Below are 12,543 nucleotides of genomic sequence, written 5' to 3' on the forward strand. Positions count from 1 at the left end.
GGCCAATCGTGGAACAGTTGTGTCGTCATCAGAGCTCGTGCAGCTCCTCTGGAGAAGCTGTGCAGAATAAATCAGCCGGCTGCTCTCGAATCGCTCTCACGGTACTTTGATGGCATACCTCACAGTCACGTGGTGTCGGCGCTGTATCAAGTCGAACAAAATTTCTAACCGGCATGCACTGCTTCAAGTCAGCCACCGATCGGTCTGCGCAGAGCTGCATGAAGTCGAACAAGCCTCTTGTTGTTTAGTGTGACCAATGTGAGCTTGCCCTTAATTAAGCTGCGGTCACACTAGACTTTGTGCGTGCAAAATGTATTCGGACACTGCAACGGTCATGATATGAAGCGTCTTTTTTATAAACATGAATAGCAAATAGTAAAAAAATATACAACCTACTCAAATGTACTGCAAAAATATCGTTCTCTTAATTCAGCCAATAGGTCACGCTGTGACATATCGATCTTCTGAACATTCGTATGCGTTTACGGTCTATTGGAGACCAATACGTGTGAAACTAAAGTTTACACTTTAGTTTCACAAATTTTGGCTCCATTGGCCTTCCATAACAGTCTGACACATTCGCATGCGCATGAATGGAAGTCAATGTAAAGGAAATGTGTAGTGTGACCGGCGACCGCCCCTTTAGCCAGTGATGATATGATGTATATACACTCACCTAAAGGATTATTAGGAACACCTGTTCAATTTCTCATTAATGCAATTATCTAATCAACCAATCACATGACAGTTGCTTCAATGCATTTAGGGGTGTGGTCCTGGTCAAGACAATCTCCTGAACTCCAAACTGAATGTCAGAATGGGAAAGAAAGGTGATTTAAGCAATTTTGAGCGTGGCATGGTTGTTGGTGCCAGACGGGCCGGTCTGAGTATTTCACAATCTGCTCAGTTACTGGGATTTTCACGCACAACCATTTCTAGGGTTTACAAAGAATGGTGTGAAAGGGGAAAAACATCCAGTATGCGGCAGTCCTGTGGGCGAAAATGCCTTGTTGATGCTAGAGGTCAGAGGAGAATGGGCCGACTGATTCAAGCTGATAGAAGAGCAACTTTGACTGAAATAACCACTCGTTACAACCGAGGTATGCAGCAAAGCATTTGTGAAGCCACAACACGCACAACCTTGAGGCGGATGGGCTACAACATTAGAAGACCCCACCGGGGATCACTCATCTCCACTACAAATAGGAAAAAGAGGCTACAATTTGCACGAGCTCACCAAAATTGGACAGTTGAAGACTGGAAAAATGTTGCCTGGTCTGATGAGTCTCGATTTCTGTTGAGACATTCAGATGGTAGAGTCAGAATTTGGCGTAAACAGAATGAGAACATGGATCCATCATGCCTTGTTACCACTGTGCAGGCTGGTGGTGGTGGTGTAATGGTGTGGGGGATGTTTTCTTGGCACACTTTAGGCCCCTTAGTGCCAATTGGGCATCGTTTAAATGCCACGGCCTACCTGAGCATTGTTTCTGACCATGTCCATCCCTTTATGACCACCATGTACCCATCCTCTGATGGCTACTTCCAGCAGGATAATGCACCATGTCACAAAGCTCAAATCATTTCAAATTGGTTTCTTGAACATGACAATGAGTTCACTGTACTAAAATGGCCCCCACAGTCACCAGATCTCAACCCAATAGAGCATCTTTGGGATGTGGTGGAACGGGAGCTTCGTGCCCTGGATGTGCATCCCACAAATCTCCATCAACTGCAAGATGCTATCCTATCAATATGGGCCAACACTTCTAAAGAATGCTTTCAGCACCTTGTTGAATTAATGCCACGTAGAATTAAGGCAGTTCTGAAGGCGAAAGGGGGTCAAACACAGTATTAGTATGGTGTTCCTAATAATCCTTTAGGTGAGTGTATATATATATATATATATATATATATATATATATATACTGTATAGTAACGCAAAGATAAAATCAGCCAATGATGGGTGGCAGGATGTCTTTTTGTCTCTAACTTTATTGAGGCATCTCAAGCTTGTAGGCCTGTTAGTCATGTTAGATTATGTATTTGTGTTGAATGATGTGATATGTCATAATAAATCAGGCACATCTTAAGAGTCATTTATAAGGTTCCATTCACCTTCTTGGAAACAGTCAGAATAGTCCAGAGAGTGCTCCATTATTACTTTTGGCATTTAAAGGCAAGGACTGAGTACTTCTGAGTAGGACTGCCTCCATTAATGCCTTTGTTTGTACCGGTATCAGTCATTTGTGTTTGACTGCAGACTTATCCATCAGCACATTGACATTTGGATGTGGACAGATTCTGAGTCAGCAGCTGGGCTGAATGAAGCATAGTCCATTCAATTAATTTCTGTCTAGAAAGACTGAATGATCAACTCGAAACAAATTTTTTCAAGCATGATCTCAAGCCATGCTTAAAATGGCTTGGAGTTGATTTTTTTAATGTAATTTAGCTGGACCTCTGTGCAAAGCTTGGTTTAAAGGAAAAACTGTTAATATTAGTTAAAAAAAATTCTGTCACCACTTACTCACCCTCATGACTATCACAGTTCTGTTTAGTTAGTTTGTTTTCAAGGACTTTCAGTTTGTTTTCATACATCACATGTGTTCCTTTGTTCTAGTTCTAGCCACTCATCAGTCACTCAACATGGACACTAATCATCACAGCTGTTTGTCTTTTAGTTAATCATCACTGTGTATTTAAGCTCCTCCCTTTCAGTTCATTGTCCAGAATTGTTTGTGTTCTCGCATGTTGGTCTCTTATTAGTTATTATTTAATAGATTATGATTATTATTATCATCATCGTCTTATGTGGATATTAGCGTTACAATTACGTTCCAAGACTGTGTTTTTTCTTCTTCTATTGAACACATACTGATTATCATTGGTCATTTTTGACAACCTCTAGTCACCATTCACTTCCATTTTACTGAAAATAGCAGCATGAACTTTCTGCTAAACTTCTCTTGTGTTCCACAGAATAAATACGAAAAAGTTTAAATCACCATGAGAGTAAATGCTGACAAAATGGTCATTTTTTGGGAGAACTATCACTTTAATTCTCACTGTTTTCAGATTTTTTGGTGTGTCAGTATATAATGAATGTAGAGCCACTGTGGTGCCTTCTATTTTATGCCACTGTCTCAAGGGCTTGGGGGGCATCTGTGTTACTGAAACTGTCACTGATAAGGATCGCACTAATAATCGCTTCTGGGCCAATGAGCTCTATAACGTCCAGCTGGTCTCTCATGCTGATCCACCATTTTAGGGGTCAGAGTCTCTCCGAGGTGACTGAGCTCAGTCTGGATATGTCATCATTAGACTCAACATATCAGCTATACCAAACCATAGTGCCTCAGAGTGGCCATTTCACCCCATAATTGAAACATCTGATTCTCATCTCAAAGCAACAGTTATTAACGGCAATTACACACCAATTAGTTGTTTAGTTAACACATCTAATGGAGCCAGATGGGGAGTATCAATTTATGCTCGAATGACAAACCTGCCCTGGATTTAGCTTGAGTGCAATTAGCAGTATGAATGAAGCTGAAAAGATAGAGAGCTGTTTTTTTATTGCATGCTTGAGATGGATTGTTGCTCCTGATTTTACTATGCATGTTATGCATAATTTGGTCTGATTTTATATAGCCTATTTCAATTTTCAGAGACAAAACATGTGAAGCAATTACATTCATTTTGGAGATTTGCAGTGAAAGTGTTCTACTATGCATGTGCTTGACTGGTAAAACAATAGATCACCATGGGCAGCTGTGTTACCTCCCTTGTTTCCATGGCAATGCTGCTGATTGACAGTTGCCCTGACAACTCCATTCAGCCACCACCTGCTAGCTGTCAATCAGACCTGCCATCCTGGGGCTATTGACAGAGCTGTCAGCCTGTGTGAGATGTGCCTGTCAAAGCTTACAAACACTTGTGGTGGCAGGGAAACATCTTTTTCCTCCATTCACATTGTCTTCTCTTGCCTTCTTAAACTCAAATTTGAGCTGTCCTTTTAGATTTACATATACATTTACATTTGTATGCCATGCACACCGTTTTTTTTTTTTTTTTTTAGCCAAGTGAGAAATGTTATTTAATGTGTAATGTGTAAAAAAAAAAAAATCTGTTTCTGTTGTTTGAATTGATAATTGTTAATTGATCGTATTTGCTTCTGTTGAAGCCGTTAGCATGCATTATTTCAACTTAGTTTTGAAATAATCGTTTATAACAGCAGAATTTGAGTTGAAAAACTACATTACCCATGATGCTGTACCAAAAATGATTTCAATCATAGTCGAAAATAGCAACATGTGCTAAAAGATCTCATTAGCTCCGCCCACTCCCATGAAGCACTGCGAGTGACGAAAATCGAGTCAATCTCTCAACGCTCTCAAAATACTTAAAAGTTTGTATATGTATGCATATTTTGCAATAAACTTAAAATATAGTGTTGTTACATATAATAAACATTTTAAATGAGAAGTTTTTAATCTGATTATGCTGGTGGCAATATTTAAAGCAGCGCTATGCAGTTTTGGCAATTTCTTAAAAAAAGTTTTTGCTTTTTACTCGTGGGTTTCTCTATAGAGCTCCCCCTACAGCTTCGGAATAGATATTTGACAACACTGTCGTCAAAACTTGTTGGCGACTCGCCCCCCTCCCATTTTCTCCCTTCTGTCATGTGCATTTGTTTTCAAAGAAGTCGGCGAACGCACAGAGCCATGTCCACTGAGGTATGTATGATACACAGAAGGCTAGCATATAAATGTTTAGATAGTGTATGTGTGCAGTGCCATAAAGCAATTCATTACATCGCAAGACCTGATATCACGCGATACTTCCTGACGCTGAGGCCAGCGGCCCAAAGTTGCAAGGGTGGTTTTTCCGCTCAAAGGCGCTAGGGGGGTGCGAGAAGACCACCATTCAACCTGAAAAAAGTCATATAACCATTCCAAGGACTCCGAAGCTGTTCAGTTAAGGTAAAAAAAAAAAAAACTGCATAGTTCACCTTTAATGGGATTGGAGATCTTTCCCTAACTAAGGCCTTAATGGCTTTAGTTAGGGAAAGAACTTCAATCCCATTAAGCATTGCGATCAGCAGTCTTGAACCTTTGTATTCTTGTACACAGTCTTGAACCTTTGTATTTTTGTCCGATTTTCAAATAGTTTTTGCTTCAAATCAAAGTTTGTAGTGTAGTGATTCACCTCGTTGATTGGCTTGGTTAATTCATGGCTTATAACGCTTTAACAAAGACTTCCCAAAGGAAAAAATTAAAAAGGGGGTGGGACCCTTATCGGTCCAAATGACAGATTCTTCAGCCAATCAGATGTTTTATTTGTATCTGGTGGCCATTGAAACTGGTCCTGCTGAGGCCTTTGAGCAGGCATCGAGTTACGCAATCACGCATTCAATAACATACGTAATTAGAATGAAGATCACAATAGAATTTAAAATGAAATGAGTCACTGATTATTTTTAATAAGTGTTTCCTGTGCTTGTGTATCTTCAATTTGTTGATTTCTCACAATGGGGTGAATGAAGTTTTATAGACTGGCTTATGAATTCCATGTCGAGTTCATGAGTGTTTTCTGAAATGTCATTGGTGCAGTTTGCCGAGATGTAAATGTATGATGTCCATACAGGAACAGGACCATCAGTTAAATCATTATCTAAGTGTTTTAAAACATTCCCTCTTTCTGCCGTCCATATTTGTAAGTGTCATCAGCCCAGCAGAGCTTTGCTCACACCTGACAGATGACAAGCCCCAGCTCGGAGGCTGACGCTGCAATCAAAGTTCTGTCACACCTGTCAATATCCCGCTGTCATAGCAACACTTCTTGTGAATGATGATGTGAGAGGCAGTGGTGGGTTGGGGGCTAACTTTGCATAAACAGTCACCCCCACCTCCAGACGAAGCATGGTTTATGTTCGCAGGGCTTCATAACTTCATAGCTGTCTGTTTACAATGTACTTTTTATAGGACTTTTCTTCATTTAGAAGAACTACCCAGGGAAATGCTGTTTTTTTTTTACTATGTTCTGATCATGCAGCAGTTATTGAAGTTCCTTCTTAAAGTGGTTATTTGTATCTCTGTAGCCTCTTGTTGAGGTGATGAATTAAAATGTAAAAACAATCTTTATTTTCAGTTGTTTCTACTTATTTTAAATCATTTTGAGTCATCTTGCCAATCACATTTTTTAAAAGTACATTTGTTTAAAAGAGACATATATGCTTACTGGGGTTCGAGGAACTTATATAAAAATACTGACAGGAGAATAAGACGTTAATTTCGATTTTGCTATTATTGTTTTCACACTTGGACTCCAAGCATGACAAAGTTAATCTCAACAGAACATGAGGATTAAATCAAACAGCCTATTAAAGTATGCTCAGAAAATTGGCATATGCAATTTAAATGTGTCTTGCATTTTGTTATATATCACATTTGAAATCCCATGATTGGGTCAGTGCAGGGGAGGAAGGTTCTATTAAATCTGTCTGGATGAGGCATTCACGGTTTTAAAGAGTTTACAATATCCTGGCCATATTTCAAAGCCTATCATCGCCTTCAGATTAAAGCTGACGCTGATGTCTGCCAACTCACATTAATCAGAAGAGTGTCAGAATGGGTTTTGCCACAGTTACAGTCAATGCTAATGATGTCTGCATTTCATGTTTCCTCTGCAGTGGATTATTAATCATGATCTATGATATTTGCTGTCGAATTGTTGTCTAATCATTCAAAGAGTTTGTATTTACTGTTTCACTGAAACAAAAAAAAAGATTTGATTCCTGCCACGCAAAAAACATGAAAACTCTTGTCTCTTGTGCATTTACGTGAAGTGGAATCGGAAGGGACAGGCTCGTCCTTGACAAGTACACCTGTCACAGGGTCAAGTCAGATCACATTGGCAGAGTCAAGCATGTTGCGCTCGGTCGGTGCCTGTGTTTGTGTTTATTTCAGGATACATTTGTTTAGTAACTAGCTGGCTTGTAAAGCAACAGCAAATGAAATAAAATGTATTTTCAGATTAATTAACTATACTTTATAATAAACAGAAAATGTAAAGAGATGAGAGAAATCATACAATATATGCATTGCAACATGGTATTTTACTCGAAATGCGACTACAGTATTTTCTCTGCAATTGTTATCCTTTTTATACAACGCATTATTTCACTGTCTACAATTTTTGTGCTATTTGTCTCAAATATATAGATACTTATGGCATGATGATTATTAATTATATGAATAGTTACATTAATAAAAAGAGAAATGTTACTTTTAGAACATTACATGATTACATATAACCTCTAGTTTTTGTGTTTGTATTCTTAAGGTAAGCGAATGCATTAAATTTCTCATGATTTCTTATGATCTTTTCAAATAGTTTTAATATACATTTTTTATGAAAGGTAAGAATGTCATGCATTTTCCACATTTAAGTTATATGTGCACACGTTTTATCTGAAAAACTGTTTTATTCAGTTTAGCAATAGCATATTGTTTTATTAATCTGAAAGCAAATGTTGTTAAGTCTAGCCATTTATAAACGCACAATGAGTTGTTCTCTAAAAAAAAACTACAGATGTTTCCTTTGTGAATTCTTTCTTAGGTAAAATGTAATATCATCACACCAAGCTGATGGACAGAGTTGACACCTCTGTCTCACAGCTCATGTTATTATTGGGGCATTTTTTCATGAGGGAAGGACTCACCCTGCCAAGCACACAGGCTGATGTTCACAGCTTTGACAAGATTCTGCACCTCTTTGATGTCTGTATGCAAAGATGTACGTGCGTGTGTTCTCCAACACGTTATCACATCTCTGTCATTCTTCTGTGCTGAACTGACATGTTGAAGGTATGGGGAAAGAAGCATGAGAGACTGTGGGTGTGTTTGTGTTCATGTTTGTGCTGTCTGAACAATATTAAAAGGCTACAACTAAATTACTGAAAAACTGAAACGACTTATTGGAAGAAGTGGCTGTCCTTGCTATTGTTATTCAGTGTTTCCTGTTTGGACAGATTTAAACAGTGTAAGCAGAATGAAACTAGAAAATCATGTTTAATAATAATTTTACTATATAAGACATTGATGTCGCATTCAATTTTCAGCAACAACATTTAGGTTAAGGTGTAGCCTTCATTATCCCAAAGTGAATATTTGTCTTGGGCTCAAGAAAAAGCAGCCACTGCATCACATGCCTACTGTAAATCATAACACAACACACAACATTTAACACAGATGCATAACACAAATACATAAACACAAGCATAGGCATTAGGCTATTCAATCAAATCAACAGAGTGTCAGTAACTGACGCACGGTAAAGGTCCTTCAAATAGCCTCTCCATTACTCAAGGGACTTCAAAATGCATTTTAAGTGTCTCAAAACTCTTTCTCCGATAATACCAGCCAACTTCGAGCACTGCTAGTACATTTACTATTAATAATAATGCTCATAATAATTGTATTATTATACTTACGTTTGATTCTGTATCCATTTAGTACAGTTATTCAGTATATTTTATATTGTAATTTAAACCCTAAACAAAATTAATAATAAGAAGAAAATTGTTATGCTGTCTCGAAACTGCTGCTATTATGGATGCTCGCGCTGCTTGCGCGCGCAAAAAAAAAAGCTCAGCTCATATTTGAAAAAGTAACGGCTCCTCTCATCAAAGCCTGCAGCCACTTCTGCGTTTTTTTCCATTATAAGGTTTGTGCACTCGCCAAATAAATAAATACACAGTCTACTCAATATATGTTCACACATACATATGCGTAATTTATTATTATACATAAAATATTTTAGTGTTTACCACTCGTTAATAGGCTATTGCATGCACAGTAGGCTATCAGGTATGAATGATTTAGCCGCGCTGCTAACGAATCTAATGAACAATGTGCTACAAAATGCCATTTATTAGTCTTTTTTTATGTTTTTTAGTCATTCAGCGTATTGCACAACTGTTTTCATTTAGGCGACATTTTAGCAGATAAGTGCCATCATTGCCATTTCTTTAGGCCTAAAGGCCTACAGGATGTTATAGCCTACAAGTGGTTAATATAATTTGTTTATTTACTTACAGATGCCCCCATTCCCTCAAATAAATTACCTATTACCTTTTCTGTGTGAAATTGTTTGACTGTGCTTGTGTTTTTAATGTGTATTTTATTTATTTATCCTCTTTACCCATCTGTAAATATAATTTCAATGATAGTTCGGGAGATATTCACTGATAATGTTAGACAAGGTGCTGTAATGTGGTGAGTCTTAAGACTTACAACTCATAACATGAATTGTGGACTCACATGATACTTTTTATATTTTCTTTAACATTTTTGTAGCTCAATAGAATACTTATCCATTTTTACATAAGTTGTTGCATTGCATTGAATGAGATGAGTTCACGTAAGAATGGATTCATGAATGATATACAGTTTTTTTTCATGATATGAAAGTGAATGGTGCCTGGGGTTGCATTATGTCTGAGACATGCTTTTGGGTTCTACAAACAGAAAGTCAAACAGGTTTGAAATGTCACAAGGATTGGGAAATGATTTTTATTTTCACAACTGTCACGTTAATATAGTATTTGGCATACGTGGCATAGTATTCTGAACACGTTTGAACAGGAATAAAAACCTCTTGTAGACCTGAAAATCAAGTGCCAGGACCATCCACCAGAAAAGAGGAAAAACGAAGCTGCAGCACCTTTTCACTTTTCTGACTCGTTAATAACCTCAAACGTTCCTTGTGAATATTTTGTTGATTGCATTTTATGTTGGAACGGAGTAAAGGTGCAGTTACATTTGTGAAATTTCTGTGAAATTTTGTTGGCAAAAAGGTATATTGTCCAGTGTCAAAGGTGTAGCAATGTAATGTATGAAGAACAACTCACAGAAATCTTTTTTAACCAGCTCAACTTTTTAAGTTGGTCAATCAATGCAGCGAATTCGAGTGACCAACTTGAACCCATACTGAATTTTTTTGACTTCACAAGAAATTCTTGATTATGTGGATTCCTATAATGACTGGAATTCACCTGTGAACATTTACAGAACAACAGTAAATGTGACAACATTTAATCTCATAACAGATTTAAGGTGCAAAGTCAGGATGTAAGGAATACTGTGTCCGGGTCCAAGTCTACTCGTTTTTAGTGAGAATACTCAACAGCCGTTTATGATCACTGTTGATTCACTGTTGACATTCTCTAGGCTCACAGCGTCCTGCCCTGGACTTATTTTAACGATTCATAAAAGCTGAATAAATGTGACCATCTGAGATTTTGGTATAGAGAAAAAGGTTTGGATCATGATTTTTGGGTAGTATTACAACAAACTGTGAGTGTATATTAGCACCATATGTTGTTTGCTTTTGGCATCTGATGGAGCTTTTGGACCTGGAAACAGTGATGTCTGAACAAGCGGATTGAGACACATAAATGTTTAAAAGTTAAGTATGCAAAAATATTTGATGCACTTTTAATTAGTGTTGTCAATACGTAACAACACTAAAATAATTACATTTATTATATGGAATATATTTGTATTTACATGCATTTTTTTTATGTATTGAAAAGCCTTCCATGTTGTGTATGAATTTTGCTTATGTATCATAATATTTTTTTTCTATGTATTGTTAGTCTATTACTTGCTTTTTTCCATGTACATGCAAGTGTATGTATTTAAAAAAATTATAATATGCAATAAACATTTCTTATTATGTATCTGGCTCAGTTTTTCAGTTTGTTTATTATAATAGAAGTTAATGACAACCATAGTACCAACAAGACATATAAATAAACTAGACAAAAATGTTTGTCTAGACAAACTTTGAAGTTGGCTTGAGAAAGCCTGACCAGAAAGTTTGAAGTAGGCAATACAGTCTATCAGAAAACAGATAGATAGATAGATAGATAGATAGATAGATAGCATGTTTTAACATTGTTAGCATTAATTAGCATGTTGCTCACATTAATTAGCATGTTGCTATAGCATGAATAAGCACAATGATAGCATGAATTTACATGTTTTTGCACATTACTTGCATGAATTAGCACAATGATAGCATGAATTCACGTTTTTGCACATTGCTACCATGTTTTAACACATGGTACGCATTAATTAGCACATTGTTAGCATGTTTAAACACATTGCTAACATGGATTAGCACAATGCCAGCATGAATTAGCACGTTTTCGCACGTTGCTAGCATGAATTAGCAACTCCAAAATGTTCCTCCATGATCTTTTCATTTTTACAGTCTATTAAGATTTTATTTATTTGTTCTGTTAAACTTTTTATCAGTAAAACTTTCTTAATTAGGTTAGACATAACTGAAATGCTGTAGCAGCACTATCTGCTCCTCTGTAATGCAGATTAGAGCTGGCATTGACTTTGAATGAGAGGTGGCCAAACATGATCATGACAGTCAAACAGAAAGCCCAGACAAGCAGACAGATGTCTTATCAGTGATTTTCAAAACACTGTATTTCAACTCCCTCAATGTGTGAATAAAGGGGACAGGAAGTGGCAGTTTGGCAGCTCCAACCAGGAGTGTCACACTGAATCGCGTCCCCTGCCATCTCCGGACGGCTAGCTCGGCCCAGGAGGTCGCGTGAAGCGCTCAGCTCATGCATTTCTGGGACGTTGCATCTAAACGCCACCTATGCATACGGCTGAGGCGTGCGGAGAGGGACGATGGACAGGGATGAGACCACAACCACATTTCGAATGAGCCTTGACAGAACATGAGTGGATGCCTTGTCAGATCATTCTGAATACACAATGTCAGAAGTCTTGCCACCATGTCAGACAACTCTGGTGATGGTAGAGAGCTAGCATGCTACAATGTTCAGCGTCTTTTTTGAAATCTTGACACGTCTGACATTTTTCTGCTCAAAATGAGGTCATTTCAAATGAAACAAGATAGACAAAAACATTTGTCTATGACTAGTGATTACTATAGTTTGCATTCTTTTTTTTATTTAAAACAATATATATATATATTGTTTTAGTTATTTTCAGGTTTAAGGTGAGATTTTTTTCGGGTCTAAAACATTTGGCACAATTGTACATCCATACATAAATGGACAATCAAACAAACAAGTAAATCTAACTAGATAGACAAACAAGATCTGATCTGTTTAAAAGATAGTTCAAATAAAGGTCAAAAATTCTTCTAGTGAAAATGTTTTAAGTGAAGTTCCTAAACGTAATTTCAGGAGAAGTGAACCCATCTAATCTTTCAGTTAACTGCCGGAGCACATAAACAGCTACTTACCATGCTCTGGCATCAGCCGTTTCGGCATCCCTCCACCTCCCCAACTCCACCAACATAATTTATGCATTTTGCTACCATACTCATCTCCCAAGCAGGAGGGGGTATATCTCAGCTCGAGTTGAAGCTGCTTCCTCGAGCCCCTCCATTGCAGACAGCAAACCAAAAAGGTTAAATGGGCAAATGAACTTGTGAAATTAAAAATCATGCAATGAAATTGGAATTTTCTTTTTATGTCATTAT

This window comes from Rutilus rutilus (genome assembly GCF_951802725.1).
Source record: "Rutilus rutilus genome assembly, chromosome: 5".
Taxonomy (NCBI): domain Eukaryota; kingdom Metazoa; phylum Chordata; class Actinopteri; order Cypriniformes; family Leuciscidae; genus Rutilus; species Rutilus rutilus.